The sequence below is a fragment of the Lichenostomus cassidix genome, chromosome 9 (genome assembly GCF_008360975.1).
Source record: "Lichenostomus cassidix isolate B80296 chromosome 9, HeHo_3.0, whole genome shotgun sequence".
In the NCBI taxonomy this organism is placed as follows: domain Eukaryota; kingdom Metazoa; phylum Chordata; class Aves; order Passeriformes; family Meliphagidae; genus Lichenostomus; species Lichenostomus cassidix.
In genome coordinates this window covers 17,562,108-17,584,063 of record NC_139490.1, presented here as the reverse complement: position 1 = coordinate 17,584,063, position 21,956 = coordinate 17,562,108, and positions in this window count along the sequence as shown.

The window sequence follows — 21,956 nt, the reverse complement described above, 5'->3', positions numbered from 1 at the left end:
TGTAAAGCCTTTCTTTGTATCACTGGTTCCGAACACCATTTGTGAAACCGTCATGCATCATCTCCGTTTGCGGACAGACAACTGAACACACATGATTTCCACACTTGATTTCCACTCTGTGCCTGAGTCAAGAGAGTATCTGAGATCTCCTATGAAACCTTCTCTAATCTGTAAACAAGATCAGAAATGAAGTTTATCCCTTCTCATTGCAAAGACCTCCCAAGGGCTTTAGGCCTTTCAGGACATAAGCTGTGCACAGGAGCGTTATCAATATATCTTCGTGATTTTAAGAAGGGTGAGTAAAGAAGGCAAAATTTTACTGAGCTGCTGGTTTTCCTCAGGTACCATGGTGAAACAGGGACCATGGAATTTCTTCTGTCTGTTACAGTAGGATGGTTGCAACCATGATCCAAGGATGTAAGAGAAGCAGGGTGGAGAGTATCTTTCATCAGACAGTTGGAAAACCACCTGGCAAATCTGTTCAAATATGAAAAGTAGCAGCAAACCTCTGGCTGTGTAAAGATTAGAAACAATTGGGCCAAGAGAAGCAGCTCAATGATAAAATCATCTCTTCTCCTTCCCTCAGAGTGCTCTGTTTTGTATTAAGCCCTTAACCTTTGCAACAGGATGGAGAATAAAATAAAACTCAGCTAAGAAGTGTGGGGAGCTAATTAAAAATGTTCCATAAACTCAATACTTTTACTTAATCCAGGGAACAAATCCCCCTGTATCCAGTAAAAAGATGTATTTTTATTTCCTAAGTTTTGTTGCAAAGAGGTTTTCTAAGTGTAGACAATACATGAGGAGGACATGAGGTCCATGAGGACCAGGACTGAAAATCTGGAGATTATTTAGCTGTTTTACAGAAAATAATTTCTCATTCACAACTGTTTTTGTTGTTTGTTGATTATGTGCCCAAGCTCATTTTGACACATGGAAAATGTGTAATTTTGCTGTCTTTTTTGTGATGGGTTCATCTGGCAGACTGGGTAACCTTTGCTTTATTTTGGGATGCCCCTGAGCAGAATCTGTGGAGTGGAGAACACAAGAATGTTGCTATAATTTGAACACAAGGCAGTAATTTTTTCAAATACTGCAGTATTGGTTTGTTTTGGCCTTTTTTTCCCTAATGGGCACAAAATCAAGTTTTCTGCAAATATTTTCAATTTTACTAAAGAAATCTATTCTATTTTAAGTACAGTTTATTTAAGAACAAAAAGGCATCAGGACTTGACCTTAAATTCCAGGAAGCTGTGTGAAAGTAACTAGAAAAAAAAATGTACCTGAAAATCCTACAATTTACCTGAAATAGGAGGATTGTGTGTATGTGTGAAGCTATCAATTTCAGGCTAATGTGAAAATACCTACATTTTGTCCTATCCTATTTAAAATAAAAATTATTGCCATTTTTCATCTGTTTTTTTCCTTGGAATATTTTCCATTTTCAGCTGTATATCCTAATTTAAAACTTGAATGTCAAAAAGTTGGCATTTTTCTACGTCACAAAGACCTCACTTTTGCTTAGCTTTAAACTTCAGTAGCTTAGTAGTTTTAACAGTGGGTTTTCCATGTGGAATGAAGAAAAAAATATCTATCATATAATGTAGAGAGGAGGGAGAAGATTCTTCTTCTGGACTAGAAAATCAGAAATTCAAAGAATGAAATACTGTCATATAATCTAATCTATTTTATATTCATAATATAGTCTGTCTGCACACCTCATGTTTTCCCCTTGGTCTTCAAGGAGAAAAAATAGTTATCATATATATGATTTGTTGCACAGAAAATAGTTTTTATTTTCACCTGTGTAATTTATATTACATTTGTAAACAGACACAGACTGTCTTAAGCAATGCACAGTAACCTGAGGGACCTGGGGGTACAGTGACTCATTTAGCAAACAATTACCGCAGAAAGATTAAGGAATTAAACTGTTCCTGACAAAGCTATTGCTGAGTAAAAGATTTTGTTCTGGGTTTCTTCGAATGTCTTTGTTTTAATTCCAAAAAAATCACCAATACCTGATGAAAAGCATTACAAGACAGCAGTGAGGGTAGGCTTACAGCCTGCAAAGTGCTTATTAAAAAATATTTTTATAGGAGATAATTTACACAGGTCCATAGAAGGAAATTCCAGGTATTCCTTCTCCTTTAAACTAGGAGCAGATTTTGCACTGCCACTTACTTAAATACATTTTCAAATTAAATTTAAAATTTTGGGTTGGGATGTGATGATGTTTGTTGGGGGGGTGGGTCTGGTTTTGGGTGTTTCTTGTGGAAATGACATCACTTCCATCCTGCCCTGCCTCTTTTGACTTTCACTCATCCTGGTCACTTACATTTGTCCACAGTACAGTATCAGGAAGGATCAGACAGAGGGATAACCAGGCTCTTTCAGGTACTCCTTACCCTGAAACGGAATCTGCATTGAAAAAAAAAATTAGGTGTGGATTGAAATATTGTTGGTTCCTTCTACTTTTATTTTGCCCAATTTTAGAAGCGAACACAGCAATCTTCTGTCCTCTTGCCTCCCTTTAGCAGTCCTGAGCCTGCACAGCACTCAGCCTGAGCTCAGGTGTATGAGAGGCATTTACAAGCAAAGACCAGAATGCTTCTCTGGAATAAATCATTGCAGTTTAACCACAGACAGGAGATATCAGCTTAGGCTGTGACTACTTGTAACAACTCATAGAAACAGCTTCTACAGGATGCATTTGCTCCAATTTTCCCTGCTGCATAATTACTAATTCCCCTCATTTTCTTTGGAGAAGTGAAAGCCAAATTAGCTGATATATTGGGACAGAAATGGGTATGGGAGTAGCATGATACTAGACCAAGAAGTGCCAGAGTTGGCAAATGGATACCATGACTTAATTCTGTAATTATCTGTTCTGGAAAGCAACACTGCTGAAGTCTGAATATCATAAAGCTCTTAGCGAAACTTGTCTGAAGTTGATTAATTTGGTTTCTTGTTGAGCTCGTTCCTCAAGGGTAATCTACATCTCTAATTGTGTTTTATGTGCTTCAAATACAGTTTACTAGCTTTTATTTCTACCATTGCATAAAATGATTCAGTAGTTATTTTACAGCTTAGGATAAATGCTCTGTTTATAATATTACAATAAGCCTATATGGTAATTTGAATGTCATTCAAGCAAGAAGCTGAAAACTCAGTCTTCATGCTCAGGGCTTTGGGGCTGATTTCCATACTCTTATTTTCAATTACACAGAGGAGTGGAGAAGGTAGGATTCCCATCCAGCTGCATGAGTTCTGCATCCCCAAGCCAGCATAGCAATCAGTACTGTTCCTGAAGAATTAAGAGGTCAGTTAATCTGGGCCAGCCTTAGATGAACTTTGAAAAGTGTCAGAGACACTTCTGCCATGCAAAAATAGTTGAACAGTCACTTAATATACAATATAAACCATCACCTGCAAAACTGTGCAAACTGAGAACCTTTCTGTGTCTGGCAGTCCAGGACAGATAGATGCCACTGAGATGGCTTTGGCTGTGCTCTGAACAAGAATTTGACACAGGTTTGACACAAAAATGCACTTCTTATGTGCTCAGTCCTGGTAAGTTTGCTTCTGTTCATGTGGAACTATGACATTTACCCACCTGAGCTGGGAGGAAAACAGTTCTAGACTTGTCTACCCTGTGCAGATGTCAATGAGATGCTAGAGAAACCCACCCCTCTCTAATTAAAGGACAGGGTATAGCACATATTGATAGGGTGCAGGGCAAGTTCAATTTTCCTTTTATCATACATTCACACATCTATTTTAACCAAAGCAGCACACTTTGCAAAGAGAGGGTCAGGAAGATTACCTGTCTATGTTGGTGTGTTAAAATACTTCTCCCTAGAGACACAGGCTTTTCAGAATGTTTGAGTTTTCCTGTCCTGTCTCTGACAGGTAGTGCTTAAAAAATTTTTTTAAAATCTCACTACAGGCCTATATATGTTAAGCACCTCTGTGTACTCAAATGACTTTAAAAGAGATAAAATGGATGCAAAGTAATATTTAGTTATAAAGCAGCCAGCCCTGAGCACACCACAGCAGCAAAGGGAAAGCAGATCCTTTCTGGTTTATTTCCATTCCTAAGAAGACTCGATTTTACATGATATATGTGTACATTTATAAGGCTCTGGTACATAAACATGAGACACATTTACTGCCAGAAGTCACAGAAAGATGTGGGTAAGGTGGGAATGAAATAACGTGTTCGTTTGTATGAGTACAAAACACCTTCCAGCCAAAACCAGGAGGAACATCAAGAAAGTAATTTCCCCTGTGTTTTTCTCACTTCTCAGAGGGCTCTGTCCACAGGTAAGATGGTCTAAGGCTGGGACTTTTGTCTTATGACTTCTGGCTACATGCCTATTACTGAAGGTGATTAGCACAAACCTGGTTAATCTCAGGTGAAACTCATGTTTTTGTAACCATGTGCTCCCAAACAAAAGAATTAAAATCTGTGAATGTTCCAGCCTTGCAAGAAGTGATAAAACACCATGTAAATACCCCTGAGCACAATCTATTGCTTTTAATCCATGTACAATGCATTATTTTACTCTCATGTACACACACAACCCCTCTTTACATTCCTTCAGCTTTTTCAGAGTGATGCCACGTTAATCTGCTGAAGGTCAGGCTGAGAAAATTGAGGGAACAAAGCCAGGGCTGTTAGGAATCGTGTCACGTCATGTCAGCCTCCCAAACAAATGGGCATTAGCTGCAGATACAGGTATTTGCCAGTTCATCAAATTCCTTCACACGCCTGCTATCTTATCTTGGATTGTGTATTATTGCATTCAGTGTAACATTTAATGAGTTATTGGGATGTAATTGTTTTTGTATATTTGTACTTTAAATACAGAAGGAGTGGGTGTGACCTGAAGCACAATTCTCTCCCTGTGCTGCTTCCCTGTGATTGGCCACAATAGAGATAATTGTCTTTTATTATGGTGGATAGTAATCTGTGTGCAATTAATCACATTTTATCAAGCAGTAAAATTTGAATTTGTGTCTTTTACATAAGTGATTGGGGTTTTTCTGGGTGTCTCATCTGTAACTTTCTTTTGTAATTTGGGAGTTTTATGACTCAGAGAAGCACCAGAGAACAGATATGCTGACAGATTTGCTTTCTGTCATTTCATTCAAATCGAATTCTTTTTCCAAACCTCAAACATTGCTAAGACACACCTTCCCATTATTAAATACCTCCTGCTTTTCCTTCAGTTGCGAAATATTATTTGTTCCACCACAGCCCAAAAAATATATAAATTACTATAAGTATATAAATTGGAAAATATACAAAGCAAAAACAAACAAACAAACAAAACCCCAAACAGATAAAAATAATAGCTTTTTTAGAAATTAAGTGAGGGAATTGAGGACAGTACTGCACCAAAAAGGTGTCAGAAACACTGAGAATGTCACAGACCCATGGGGTTGGCCTGACTGTAGCCTAGAGGTGAATCTTCCAAGTCTTTTCTAGACTCACAGCCTAAGATTTTAAGTTGACCTTACTGGTAAAATGGTTAGGTAATTTTAAATTGACCTTACTGGTAAAGTACAAGGACTTAGGATCTCACTATGACCTAGTTTCCTTCAGAAGTACCACTACATTAAGGGTCTGACTGGATTATCAAAACATTGGGTAAATTCATTTTAGTGCTCTAATGTCATGAGGGCCTGGTCAATAATGGTATAGACAAGACTGGAAGTCACTCCCCTTAAAAAAGGAAAGGTGAAGGAAAAGAATTTTCACCCTTGACTGACTGAGAAGACTATTAAAAAATTCAGTATTTTTTCAGTTGTTGGAAAGATGGTTTATTGTGATTATTTTTCAGTTCTGTGTGCATTTGATACAGAAAAGTCTTACAGATTTCCACAGCAGTTATATTTGAATCTGCTGCCAGATCAGCTCTTGTTCCAGCTGTCCAGTTCCAGCTCTGGTTCAGAGCCAAAGCTGCTGCATCAACCTCAGCCTTCCAAATCATATTTAGCTGGAGTGGATTGGACTTCAGAGAAGCTCTAGATGAGCAAGTCAGTGTGTGCAGACAGTATTAGCAGACAGAAATAGCTGAACTTAGATGATGCAGGAGCTATTTATGGAAAATTAAGTTACATTGGTAGCTTGTCTGAGAGCAGCAGAGAGTTTCTGCTTGCCAGACATTTTGACTTGAGAGAAGCAAGGCTGTCTGAATTTTAAGGATGGAAAGAAAGGCAGGACAAGGCTCAGGCATAGATTAGTGGAGAATATCTCATGTAGAAAGAGAAACTTTAATGGTTATGTTATAATCCTTGATTGCAGGTCTTTGTGGTTAAAAAGTGATGTACCATGATAGCAGTGATTCCAAAAAAAGTGACACCCACCATGCTGGGCACTGAACAACTTGTGCAGATACAGGTTTGAATAAAAAATGATTACCTGAGTCTTGAAGACTTTACCCTCTAAGGAGGCTGAAAAGTCTTGAAGAGATACCTGACAGCATCTGTTTCCTACTGGTCTCTGCCCACATTGTCCCCTGGGCACTGTGACCAGCAGGGTCACTCCCACATGAACTTTGCAAATGGATAACTGTTTTCAAGACTGACATATAAAAACACAAACAAAAGATAAATGACAGGAGTGTAACATTTCAAATAAAAAAAGTCCAAGGTAAATATGCATTTTTGTTATGTGACTTTTGGTCATATAATACAACATTAAAAATGCTGGCTATTTCTGAGCAAATTGTAATTCCTTTCCAGTGGCGATAGGAGCTGAGAGCTTGCTAAAGCCTGGGATGCTCAGTGTATTTCCTTCCATTTTTATTCCTTGCAGCAGTTCTCCACAGAGCACACTGCAGACAGACATCTGAGGATCTTTTTTCTCACAGAATACACCAGAGCTGGATGCTTGAGAAGAGAAAGTGCTAAAGGTTGACTTCAATGGGAATGTTCCCTGACGAAGGTGAAGATTTGACCCAGAAAGGTTTGAGTGTGTTTCTGAGCAAACTGAATTATCTTTTGTGTTTTGCAAACATGGGTCACCTAAAAAAAGTGCAAAAGTTTAGCTCCCAGACCACATGTTTCAGTGAAGCTATTTCATGTTATTCCTTTAAAAAACAGCCCTTCTATTTTACTTCCAAACTGCAGTGAAATGTTATACTCCAAATAAAAACTGTCTGTAACCCTGCATTTTGTAAAGGTAGTGCATTATCCCTGGCAGTTACTTGTTGTTTAGTTTTTTATTAATTCTAAATTTACCTCTTTTCATGAAAGTCTTCTGGTTGCTTTTTCCTTGCATTTATTAGCACAGTAAGAACATGCTATTTTCTAAGAAATGGCTTTAAATTTTCGGCCTTATTCTTTTATTACAGAGCACTTGTATTGAGTAAAAATACCACAATCTAAATGAGGATACAAAGTGTGTTTGGTCATGAATAATGAACACTTGTTTCTTCTTCCAAAGCTAAACTCTCTATATCCTAGTTCTATAATATTCTTATCTATGAAAATATTAGTTTCCTTATTCTGAAATATTTTCTACCTGCCAAATTATCACAGTTTTTTTAGGATTGTTTGATCATTATAATTCATTTAGAGCAGCACTTAAAAATAGTTTCTAAAACCTCTGACATATTTGCAATATTTGGGCATATTTCAGAATACCTTTTCTGATTTTTTTTCTGATGTAATCTATTTATTGAATCTAAATTAATAGCGGTGATTTCTCTTGGCTTACACAAATATTTTCTCTTTAAAATGTTATATAGCAAATGAGCAAGCAATAATTTTCTTTGTCTATCTAATGTTAGTGTCTGCAGCATATAATATGTTGATCTTAGAATGTAATGGTTTAGATTGTTTTAATTCATTGATTTAATTCAATGTTAAATATTGTAAAGTTAAATAGTTAATAGTCATTTTCCAAAATAAATAGCCAATGTGCATGTAATTTTGTCATGTTGTAGTATTTAAATACTTTTCAGTAGACTTCAGCATAGTCCTGTTAATAATTAAAAACATCTTGTAATGGTTTAAAGGTGACCAGTTCCAAGAAGAAGAAACATGGAGAGATGCTCTGTCAGAAATGAGCTAATAACACTAAAATGTGGGAAATCATTTCCAAAAAGTTTGAATCTCGACTTGTGCTTTATAAATCACGACCCAGAAGTAACTGGGGACTCAGCCAGATCTCATTAATTGGAGAGGAAGAGAAACGATAAAGACTGAAATTTATGTAAAACCAGTTCACTGGTCTATTCTTTTATGGGAACTATTTGGAATCAATCTGTATCTGCAACTCTTCTATGGGAAATGAGTCGAAGAGCTACAGCAGGTGCTTTAAAGCAATAAGGGATTTCCTATGAAACCCAGTGGAGTGATGACTCACCAGTTTAATTATGGCCTTCTGTTGTAAAAGCAGGACCATCATTTGTAAAAGGCTCTTGTTGAGTAAGTGAGTTCCAACAGAAAATCTTTGATAAGGAAAAGAAGATACCCATATTTTATTTTAAAGGGTGTAGGATTTATAGGGAACATCTTCAGACTACTACAGTGATTAGTGTTGTCTGGGTATCCCCAGAGTAACTGAATGGAGCTGCAGTAACTCTTTTTGTGCTGTCTGGCTCTCCTGTATTTTGAATTTCTGACTTATCTTTCAGTTCAGCAGTTTGATTTATTCCTAAATTATATATATATCCCAGACAGACATTACCATAGCTCATACTGCTTCAGGATGGTTGGAGTGGGTTTGGTTTGGCTTGGTTTTCCTTTAAAAAGACATAGCTAAAATTACAGTTACTATTCCTTAATTTCACAATACCATCCCTTTTAGTAAGTTGCTTATCCCTGGGAAATAGGGCAGCCATTACAAATGGTGAACCAGCTCCTGGTGCTTTTACTATTTACTTGGAGAACCACAATTTTTTACCCCATAGAATGGGAGATAAGATCTTCCACATCCACTGCCTCTCTGCCATAAGCAATAGACCCCTCAGAACTGATGATGCAACATTCCATCCTGACAAGGGATAAAAATCCAGGGGACCATAATAGCTGAATCAGGAACGCCCTTTACAATATTTATCACAAAGCAGCAGTTTCCAGTGAGTATCCCACTGATGAAAAGGGGGGAGGTTCTGTTAATTAGGGTATGGTAGACAAAAATCATTAGGCAAAATGGTTCTTTTCAAGGACAGATGGGTCATGTAAGCCAGCTCTGTTCATTTGCTAGGTTGGTTGGTTGTTTTCATCTGGCTCTGCTGCTCAGAAATCATTAACTGGATTTTGCCCATGTCTGTCACTGTCTGCCACAATGCATCTTCTTGCTAAAAGGTAAACTTTTGGTATCTGGAGGGTAAAGGAAATAAAAAAGACACATAGCCAATATAAATCAAGAGAAAAGGGGGAAAAGAAAGCCACTTAGAAGAGAAGGTGTCATTGATTGACTGTAATTTTAAAGGGTCTCTCTTATGATGGACAAATTCCTGAAGTGTTCATTAACTAATGGAATTAAGGTGGCGAGTGACTGCTGTCTCCACAGAACATCAGGTTAAAAAGTGCAGAGGAATAATGGGCTTTTCTGTGTCGTGGATCAGTGTCCTCACTGTCTGGAACTCACTCAGGAAAGGATGAAGGAGGTTTCACTGTTGAAATTCCTGTTTATGCTTTCCTCTTCCCCAGGAATTCCTGCCCAAAGCATCACATGAAGTTGAACTCAGAGGGTTAAACAATAGAAAAACAGCACCTGGGCCTTAACATATTCAATTACCCAGAAAACAAAATCAATTTTGTTTTTGTTAATAGCACTGAAATATGCATTACACTATTTTAATTAAAACAGTCTATTACACTTGCCATTCAGCTCATTCCTGCATATTCCCTTAGGGCAGTAGTCATGTACTGTGATAAAACATAATGAAAATAATTTATAAAGGAAACAATACAATAAATCAATCTGATGCTTAATGAACCTGCATTACAAGAATGGATACAATATTCTTTTTTGGAATACGTAGTGCATTCTCCTCAAATGACTGGAAGAATGCCCTACAGCACTTAAAAAAATAGCACCTCGCTCCATCTCAGCATGCTTTGAAAGCACTGCAACTTGCAGCTTAAGCAAATCTTGGCTCAGCAAACAGAAATCTCTTTCATTTACACTCGGGTTTTGATTTTTCTGTTATTTTACCTTTAGTCAGATTCATCTGCCTCATAGGGACACCTGTAGAGACCACAGGGGTTCAACCCATCTGCATAATTCAGCAGTCAGCTATTTGCTGTCTGTATTCCAGAGACCCAAATTTCATAGCTAAGATCAAAGCTGCTCAGGGAGAATTCTCAGCTCCCCATCAGCAAGATGAACAAAGATAGTAGGAAAACTATTGCCATTAGGTACTTCTTTTGTATATTCAAATGACACTTAAAGACCTTTGGAGTTCAGCCAGTGATGGAATCTGTGAATTACCTTTACCTGAGAACTGCCAGGGAATATCTGTCAGTACATAGAGTTTCATTCAATGACCAAATGTGTTCCCAACAGTCTGATTTGGTGCAGTATCTGCCATTTCTGTGAAGTGTGTCTTTATTTTGGTATCTGCTACAAGATCTGCTACACTTGGAACAACCCTTCCTTAAAAACTTGATTACTCACATATTTATAGGAGAATTCAATTGATTTAGCAAATTAAATTGTCCAGAAGAACCAGGCCAGCCCTAAAGCAACAGATGATACAGAGCAGCCCAAAGGCTTTGGGAGTTAAGTCACTCAGGGTGACTTGGCCATGAATCCTGTGACACAGCCTAGAGATATTCTGCTAAAGGTGCCTTCAACTGTGCTTTTCCAAGCAGGTGGATAAGGATTGAAAAGGGAAAAAAAAAAGAACTTTATCTACTCCAGCTGAGGAAGCTGAGATTGGCTGTGAAATTGCAACATGTTGTGGTTCCTGTACCCCATTAATAAGTTGGGAACAAAGAAAAAGAGTGTGGGGGTGATGAGACAAAGAGAAATTATACAACAAATTTTCTCTGGGTATGGTGTTTCCCCTTTGTCATTGCAGAGGTGGAGTGGTTTGTGCATCATCTACGTTAAATAAAATTCATTTGATTAGATCTTTAACTTTCCCTAAAAAAAGAAAGAAAAAACAGTATCAAAATGCTTTCAAAAAGGATTGTCAAATGCTTCTTGCAGAGACCTGAATTGGCTAAGAGGGGAACAAACATCCTCCAAATGATATTTTCTGAAATGTTATAGCCAAAATTTTAACATACCTGGAGGTCCTATGTAATCATTCTGGAATACAATTTATCACTCTGGTTATTTATTATTTTTATGGGGAAAAAAACAACAGATAGAAAAGAACAGCACGAGCAAGTGCTATCAAATACCTAAATGCTGTTAGAGAGCAGCTCCAGAGCTGCTGGCTTTTTATGTTTTCTGCCCCCTCTCACCCCAAACCACAAACCCACTCTGGAGCACAGCAGGAATATCAGGGACAAGCTGCTGAAGTGAAGTTGCCAGAGCCATTCCCAAACACTTCAGACAGACAGACAGACAGACAGACACCCAGAGGAGCAGGGCTTGGCCACCAGCCAGAGCAGCCAGCAGTACTCCTCTCCTCGGGAATCATCTGCTCAGAGCTGCAGCAGCTCACACCAAGGCTGGAGCAAACTGTAAATCCCAGCCCATGCTGGGGGACAAATTTAGCAGGAGACACCAATCCCTGTCCCTCAGTGGGGCAGCAGCTACCCCATGTCAGCTCTGTCCTTTGGAGGAGCAGCTTCTCCCAGCTGCTCTGCAATTTGCTGCTGTCAGCCCTGTGACTATTGCCACAGGCAGCTCTCACAGGCTCATCCTCTAATTTGGGAGAGAGGCTGGGATGCCTTTGGAAGCCTGCTGACACACAGCCTGCCTTGGATGTGTCTGAAAAAGGCTCAGCTCTGCAGGTTACCTGCCTCAGGCAGCTCAGAGAGGCAGACTGACCATTCTGTGCTTCCAGAAACCATTTCTGGTCGCGAATGTTTGCTCCTTTTGCTAAGAGAACCAGAAACCTCTGGCTGAATGAGGGGAAGAAAGGTGAAATGTTCAGATAAAGCTCCCAAAGCCTGGCAGGTTACAAAAACCTGTGGGATTTTCTCCTTCCGTATAGGAAGGAGATATATAGATATAGATGATGTGAATAGATAGATCGATAGATAGATATAGGTCATATAGATATACAAATACAGATATCGATGATATAGATATAGATGATAGAGATTATACAGATATAGATGACATAGATATAGACAGATATAGATGATGATATACATATAGATGATATAGATATATAGATACAGATATAGATATATATATACATATAGATGATATAGAAGTAAATTGATATAGATTTAGATGGTATAGATATAGATAGATACATTCCTGTTCTGGTTGCTTCTACCATATGTGACTTTTTTCTAGGTGAATAATTTCTTTGCTTGACATAAACCTTTCTGGGAAAGTGTGTTCCTATATGAAAAATGACCCTAAATGTGAGTGATTTCGACTCTTAACTCTTGCCATGGATTCTCCTCCTCCAACCCACTGTTTTGTGATTACTTCAGTGTTTTCAGTATGGAAATTAGTGACTTTTAGCCACTTTAAATAACACCATAAAGCACACACACACAAAAAGGAAGTCAGCTATTCCTCTCAGTGTTGATTCATTTAGAGATGATTTTTATCATGCTAAACAAAGTGGAAGGAATTTGATGTCAGTTGTTTTCCCTTTCCATGATTAATATAGTTATTTCAGATAGAATAGAAATGGATAAGAATACAAAACCTGCAGCTTGACTGAGAAGACAACTACTAATTACCACCAAAATTGAGCTTCTCTGGAATACTATTATTGTTTGGGTGTTTTGCTTATATTTCTTGACACTCTTGGTCAATAAGACATTGTATTTGATGGACTATTCATTCAGGTAAAATAATTGTATTCATATGCCTTATGGTATATTATTTGTGTTTGAGAATGCAGATGATTGAAGTAATTTTTTTCTAAAAAAACCCTGGCTATGCATTGCAAATATTCCATCTTATTTCATCCTTGCAAACATAGACAGATGATACTCTGTTCGGAGGCCAGGGAAAAATGTATGAAATAAGCTATACTGTAAATTTCATTTTAAGTTAATTGAAACATAAAATGATAAAATTACAGAATACATCAACCTCTGTCAAGTCTTTATTGGACATGAGTGAACTGAAATCCATGACATGGTCAAATTTGGACTATTTTCAATAAGAGAGAGAAGAGAGGGAGATTTCTGATAAGTACACAGCAACCACTTTCAAACCAAATGTTGAAACTCACAAGTCTAGAGCCTATAGAGAGTCTTTCCTAAAGTCTTTTCTTGACCTTGTCAAAACATTTCTTGGGGGTTGTTTTTTTTTGGGCACAAGAAAATTTTAAAAGTGCGGCAGTTCTCCTGCAAAGCACTTTCATTTTGAGAAGTATGGCAATATAACAAGCAACAGGAAAAAATGGCTATTAATGGAAAGTTTAGGCAATCTTTAAATTTAGGCATCACCATATGTGCACACTGTAATACACATGTATATGTGCTCATTTCTGTATGGATCCAGTTCTGCTCTCTGCTATAAATCAGTCAGTACCTGAATACAAAATATAACTGAGGAGAAATTTTTGGCCCTTTGCCTCTTTGGGGCATCTCATTCTATCAAATAACCTACTTCTGAGAAACTTAGCTAGACCTTCACTGTTCAGTAACTTATGATTGCCTTTTTAATTAAAAGCTTGAACCTTACTTTATGCTCATTAATCATATTAGATTGGAGTGTTGATATAATGGCCATGGTTCCTCCTCAGACACATTAACAGAAGCGTTGTGGAAGTGCAGGGTAAGGTGTGTGGGATTTAAAAATGGTATTTCCTCCTGGCGTGCTCTGCTCCTGCATGCTTTGCCTGGTTCCGTGCACAGCACACCTCCTTGCCTCAGGACCCACTTTTGGTGCATGTGAAGACACTGAACGAGCCAGGTGAGGCCAACAGGACAAAAGCAGCAGGACAGGAGCCTCACTGTGTGTGAGCATCTCTTTGTCTCGAGCCAGCATGTCCTTAGCTCAGGGATGTGCTCGAGCTCCCTGGGTACAGCAGTCAGGGTGCAGCTCCAGCCTCACTTCACACCTTCCCCATTCTCAGCTCCTTGCACTGAAACCTTTCTCCTCAAGCTGCTCAATGCCACCTCCACTGCAGGGCTGGATGTCTCCTCTGTATCTGCACCAAATGTGGCTCCTTCACTGAGAGTCCTTCTCCTCACCCCAAAAACTGACAGCAAAGCTCCAGGTGATTGTGCTGGTAGCAGGGTTGGGTCTAACAAGTCTGGCTTTTATAAGGAATACAAGCCTCTGCCTCTGCTGGTATAAATCAACCTAAGCCCCCACTGGAACTGGGCTAATTTACACCAGAGCAGGATCTAACTTTACATATTCTTTTCTTTTTGCTCCCTCTTACTGGCAAGAGCCCAACAGCAAAGCTTTTTGTGCATTTGTTTCACTTTGTGTAAGGTCAGCTAAGGTTTTATGTAAAACAGATGGGCAAACTTAAAAATGATTTTTCGCATTGCATTGAAAACCAGTAAAGAAGCAAAAGGGGGAAAATTACTCTTTCTGTTCTTTCAAAGGTTGTTGCAATGACCTTTATTTTACCCAATGCCTCAATTTTAAAAAAGGAAAACAACCCCCTGGTTTTATTACAGTGAAGTTGCTTTCTATGCTATTCATAGAGGTCTTAAAGAGGATCAGCAAGAAAAAGAAAATTCCCAGTGGTTCATTGGCAGTTTGAAAATGGGAATATAGTGCCCAAGTTATAAAATAAGAACTATATTTAAACATCCTTTAACTTATGGTGCTACATTTTTCTTTTCAAGAGTCTGTAATTTTGTGGTAACTAATACTGTGGGACTGAAAGAGCCATACAGGTTACCATCCTGGGAGGAAAAATGGCACAACAATTCTAAATAGCCTGTCCTTTTCTTCTTAAAAACCAACAATAACAACAACAGAATTTACACAAGTGGGATTTCATGTTTATAGAAGTTTTCAATCGGAGGGACACAAGACAGAAGTGTGGATTTCCCAGTGAATCAGGTCTTTCTCTCTAATTTGGACTGACATTTTTGGGTATTTTCAGCTGTTTAAATGACTGTAGGCTGCAGAATTACCCTTGCTGCTCTGACATCCCTTACAAGACAAAGAGCACCAAGGACAAGTCAGTCTGTGCCATCTGCAGAGGTATCCCTGTGTCCTTCCCCTGGAGCTTCAGCTCTGAGTGACACATCCAAGAGAGACAAACAGGGTAGAGAGAGTCTAAAAACTGCTGTCCAGAGGACAGCAGTGAGCTCAGACCAAGTACTGTAATCCATGAGCTGGAAATAATGGCTGGTGAAGCTGGGGATATGTGATACAGAGGAAAAGAAGGATAGGAAATGTAAAAATGGGCTTCAAGTACAAAGAAAGGTACTGGGAAAAAGGAAGCTTGTAACTTGTTATGTATGTTGTTATTAGAATTTTTAAAAACCCAGAGCTTACATTTTAGAAGAATTCAGGTTAGGAGAAAAAATTTCCAGTTTAGAGAGAGGGAATCACTGGGACAGACAATTTAAGTGGGGATGTCCTGAGCCTGCCAGTTCTTTTTTGACAAACAGCTGGCAGGAGTGACATTGGTAGGAGTGACATGAGCTCAGCTGATTCTGTCCTGGGCAAGGGGAATGGACTGAGCTGAACTCTCAAGGCCTTTTCAGCCCAATGCTTCTATAAGCCGAATGCATGTATTTTTTTAATATCCAAATACTGCACTTGGTTGCAAAAACATATGTCTGTAATCATGAGACTTTTATGACTTTAGAGGAGTTTTGAATGGACAAAAGTGCTATCAAGAAGCCTGTCCAGGTGTTGATTTAATACTACACATAATGGCCAAAAAAAACCTTCTGGTTCTGCATGTGTATGTATTTCACATAAGTTTTGAAACTGAAAAAAACACAAGTGAAAATGTCAGTGAATTAATGGCCATAATACTAAATATTTTATTAAATTTTCAAATATTTCAAGATACTTACTGTATTTTCAAACAGAATTACTTTGTGGCTGTTTTGGCCAAATACCCATATTTCACCTACTTTTGTGCTTGCTGAATAATGTTCAGCCAGTTCAGACATTCCTGTCATTTTTAGCCCAGAACGAGCTAAGTGCAATCTTATCCTGATGGATCAATTGACCATGTATTTATTTGCACTCTAGTGTTAAAGAAAGGAAAAGGAAAAAAAAGCAGCTTGAAGAGAAGTTGAGACAAATTGATGGCTTAGTAAGTGTTTAATTCATTGAACTCTACAGAAATAGAGGAGTCTCAGAATGAAGGAAGCCAATCTGACCACGTAACTTAAAACTGGCTCTCTCATAATTACTTGGGGGGAAAAAAAGGCAGGGGAAACTGTATATTGGAGCTTCAGGGGCTTTTCAGAACAGGAATGTGACAGTCATTTAAACTGGAAAAAAATCATCAAGACGATTTTCATTTTAGTTTACATTCAAACATTTCAGAAGACAAATAGCCTTTAAACTTCCCAAAATGCTTGGGGTACTTCGAAATTAAAATACTTTGATGTACTTAGACAAATTGAATCCAGGATGCCTCTGCAGGGGCAGGAGAAGTAATAAAGCTGCTGACTGCTTGCAGTGGTTGAATGTTTAGTCTACAAGCTTAACAATGGTTCAGCAAAGCAAAGCGAGAATGATTTTTATTGCAGATGGCCATGATGGTTTAAGTTAGGACTGAAGTCTGCACTTTGACATGCTTATGAAACTGAATATTTGGCTACTTTCATATATTAATGAAATAAAGATAACGACCTTAACCACAAATAATTTGAATTGATGCTTTGGCACTTTACAAAGGAATTAAGATGAGGTGGTTTTGGTTTTTTTTTTTTTTTTCCCTGAAATTAATTATTGCATCCTGGTTATCTCAATCTGATATCTGCATTTATTTGAGAACACTGCCTCCAGATTCAGTCCAAAATATCTGTTACTAAAGTAGTCCACAGGACTCAGGAGAAGGCTATTTTCATCCTGCTTTCAATGTATTTATTATGCATAGGTGAGGAAAAGTCTGTATGTAAGCCTTATCTGCCTTGAAAAGGATGATGTCCTTTCAAGGACAGATAAAGTAGGAATATGAAAAGTTATTAGTGAATACTGATTATTATTTCTGCTATGAATTTAAAGAAACTTTTAAAAAATTATGTTAATTTAATTGCTAATTTTGATTTATTGCCTGCCAGCTTGATACCTCAGAATTTAGGAAGAGTTTGCTAATAGTGTAAAAAAGCTCAGCAGTGCTTTTAGGGATTTTAATTTCACAATTGCAAAGCAATTGCATCATTTCCCTCAACAAACAGAAATAACTGATTTCTTGTGCAGGAAGCTAAGAAAACAGACAAACATGAAAGGCCACCATCTGTTAATTCAAAATCTATTTCTGCATATATACAGGGTGAGACCATAGCCATGTCCATGGAACAGCCATGTCGAGCTGATTGTCCCATGTGTTGAAAAGAATGGTCTTGTCCTTCCAAAAATAATGAATATTACATTTAAAAAAACTCATTTTTAAATAATAAACTGTGTGTTCTTTTTAATTGCCTTTGGCTTTCCAGCTTTTAGAATGCACTTGGGTAATGTTTTTACACTTTTCTGCTAGAAGAAAAAGAAATTAATTTTTCTTAAATGACACCCAAGAGTCTCACATAATCACATTACCTTAGGAAATGGGGCTTGAGGAGAAATTCCAAACATCGTGAAACATTTGATAAAAGCATGGAAGTAAGAAACTACAAAATAGTACTAAGCTCTGTGTGTTTTAAAACAGAAGTCCCTACTGATCTTGGGACAACAGGAGGTCACCAGACTGAAAACAAACCTTTCCCTGTTGTGTGTTTATGAAATCAAACAGGTGCCACACCTAAAAAAAGTCTGGGATACTCCTGATAGAGGGATGTTACAATTAATAATTAGTCTGTGACCAGAGAGATAATTGTGGGGCTTTTTGATGAGAAACAAAGAAACAAAAAGCATTAAGACAGTCATGGTAAGGAGCAATCTCTATCTTGTTAGTCTGCAGTGAGAAGACACAGACATTGCTCAGCCTCTGGACCTCCAAGAGAAAGGGAAACAGCAGCAAAGCAAAGCGAGCAAAGACTGGGGACTGGGGGGGGAAATGGAAGAAAAAAAGTTCAAATCCAACTATGGTGCTATCAGCATCTAAACCATCCAGGTTGACTGCATGTCACTGAAAAAATAATCCTGACTAGTGAATACATATATTCAGGACTCCTCTCTTAATTACTCATATCAGCCTAGATAATGATTTATGCTGCTGAAGTTGGTGATGCTAATACAGATTAATAAGAGAGCCAATGTTGCTGCTGTGTGTTGAGGAGATTTTCCGATTTTTTTAAGGAATCCCTTTCCCCAGTGGTTTGGTGAACTGAAATATAGGTAAAATAACAAATAATAAATAAATAAATAAATAAATAAAGGTAAAACAATAAATAAATAATAAATAACCACCTCCCTAGGCAGTGGTTACTGACCTTAGGGGTGTTCATTCCCAGGCATTCTCCAACATCACTGCAGCCTAGAGGGCTTCACTTGTGCACCAGTTCATTTTAGGACCTCTAGAACACTGAAATGTTGGCCTATAAAACAGCTGAAATAGATCTGATCCAAAGGACTGATGGGGATCAAGGGACAGCAGTGCCAGGGGGCACAAAGAAAATGTTCACAGAAGCCTTTGGTCACTAGAAACAGGTTGTTCTGAGTGTGGAAAAACTGGAATTCAAAAAATCAGTCAGATTTCCAATGTCATACCACCCTCACCTGACTAAATAATTCCCTCATTGTATAGTTACATGGTGTTTCTGACATTCCATTCTCAAAACTTATATTGATGCCTCCATTTTCAAATTAGTACCTAAAGGCACAGAAGAGCCTTTTCTCTACACCTCAGGCTTGACTGCAAATTGCCTTACCATTTAATTTATTGTGGCTACCCAGATGTGATCCTTTTTTAAACACCACAATCGGCCTAAATTTAATTGCTTTGATACAAGTGCAAAGTCAGGCTGAGCTCAAAATCTGCATTACAACTGTTCTGGATTTGCCCCAAAGGATGAACTTTCACACTGTGCTATGCACTGCCTGGTGTCAGCAGCTGCTCAGAATAATGCTGGTCCTGTTGAACAGAAATACAACAGCCAAGGAGCCTGGCCTTGTGTTCAGCCACTGCTGAATGCAAAAAGTTAATCACAGTCAAGCAATGTTTGTAGCTCACCCAGGACCAGCAAACTTAGCTTGGAGCTGAGGGCTGCACTTTGTTAGGAAGGCAAGAGGTTTTGCAAACTTTTCAGCTGAGTCATTTGCTCGATGACAGCTGCTGTGGCAATTCCCTCCTCTCCTGACCTTATGGTCTACCCCACCATGCTTCAGAGATCTTTGGAAAGGGAGATGATTACACCTAATGTGTTTGGACAAGTCTACCATGTGTGCAAATTAATAAGAATGGGATATTCTGGTCTGTATTTCCCTTTACAAATGTTGTCCTGCGACCTGCACATCTGCTTACCTGCTCTGACTAATGATAATGGATCTAGCAGGATCAGGAGAACACAATATTCCCTCCAGTGGTACCTTCAGAGGTGGGGGAGACCTCCTTCCTCTAGTTAGCAACCTTTGCCCACTCCTTAAACCAATTTCTTTTGTAATTCTCCTCTTCAGACACAGGAGGAAGAAATATCCATCTATCCATGAATGCAAGTACCTGGGAGCTGGGAAGAGCACAGCAGGTCAGCCCTTGCAATACTCATATTTAAACTGTGTGAATAAATTTTCTGATTTATTATAAAATGAAGCAGCGCTTTAGCCTTGGTATTAAAAATAAAATAAATACAATGAGTACAAACAGCTCATGGGAACAGGTGCCTGGTATTCTTCATGTGACAGAGAGACCTGTAAGCAAGGGCACACCTTGGCCTCATTTCAACTTCTAACATTGCATTTCTCTCTCTAAAGCAGTTCTTAAACTCTTTTTAGCTAAACTACAAGAAGCAAAAGAAGAAAAGGTACTGAAAAAATACATTGCTTCATTAAAAAATCATTCAAATGTTTCTGCAGTCCCGTTCAGTGGAATTTATGAGAAAATGATTGTCTGCATTAAGAAAACTTCCCATATTACATTGTTTGTGTATCTCATTACATGAGCATTTCACAGCTTTCTAATATCCACACTGAGGCAAAAAGCATCTGTAGTCATGGATAGATTTATAGCCCAGCCTCTGACTGAAAACACAGTGAACATCTTTCCTCCCTCAAAAACAAATTCCCTCTTTTCACCTGAGCACAAATGGCAGCAGAGCAGCACAAGGAGCAGGTGTTGTGAGATAGGGAATGAACATGAAGCAGAATCTCCCAGAAAAGCAATATTGCCAGGGAGGCTGCTGGTGTGGCTTATCAGCTGTGCTCAGCAGGATTGCACTGCTCCCTCCCACTGTGGTCCTGCAGGCTGTCAGCATTCTTTCCTGAAGGGCTCAACTCCACTCTATTTTGATAGTGTAAACAGAAATACAATGTCTCTGCCTTTGCACGTTTTTTGCAAGGGCTCTCTGTGAAGCCTGGGCATGAGCAGCCATAGGACATCCTCAATCCTCCACACATGTGCACAATTCTCTGTTAAATCTTTACACACATGAATTTTTGCATACCTTGCACTGGTATTCACAAAAGAGCCCCCCCCACCTCTTCCTGTTCTTTGTCCACTACAGCAACACCTATTTTCTTAAAAATGAAAGAAAAAGAACAAATCAAAATTAATACTATTTGTCTCTATATGAAATTCCTTTCCTTTTGGAGGGAAATGATATTACTTTTCTTCAGTTCTGACTATGAGCTAATGCTAGATTTGAAGCTGCTTCTCATCACAATTTTAGCATTCATTACCTTTACATACTAGATATATGGCTTCTAGATTGTCAGATTATCCCATAAATCATTGCAACTGATTTAATTGTATTACCTTTCCTTCAATTCTGTGGTATTTTCACCCAGAGCAAAAGCCTTTTGCACAAGTCACAAGGTAAAAGATGCTATAAAGTTTTTAAAAGCCTTTTCCAAACATCGTTGTGTGTGAAAAACATCACATATTCCTGTACTGATGCTAAAATATAGATTGCATGAGGTTGTGGGTGTATGAATGTTGGTATGTGCATGTCTATGAGAACTGCAGAGCTTCCATTAGTTCATTATAAATAATGCTTATCAATTTAAAAAGGCCACTTTGAAATTCCCAAGATTTCTCTTTTCAGAACACAGACCTCTTCAAATATTTGGAGGAACACTGCATTTTCTATCAGAGGAAACAATGAGTATCAACTCCTAATAAGCTGTTGAATATTTCAGCACTTCTGAAATATGAACTCCACAGCTCATGGAATTAGAGCTGCTGTTTGCAATTTGCTGTCAGGTACAAAGGGATTGTTCTCATATATTTGGCATTACAGTCAGCTAATCCTTGTCTGATTTTCGTATGTCACAAGCCAGGGAAATAAAACTACGGGATGTTGTTTTATGAGCAATGCAATAATAAATTCCCAAAGAAGGTTTTTCCTAAACCCAAGCCTGCAAGTAACAGCTTGAGGAACTCTTCCTGGAATCATACCCATTATGACTTGGAGCCAATTTCCACAGGAATAAGATCTGAAAACTATCTCCATGTTAAACCTTTAGGCTGGGTTTCAGAATATGCTTATTCTTTTTTAGTGTGCGGAGGATATTTTTGGCTTAGTGTATTAATAGAACAACACAGCGAAAGAGGATTATGAGTTTTACTCTGGTAAATCCTGGGTATTTT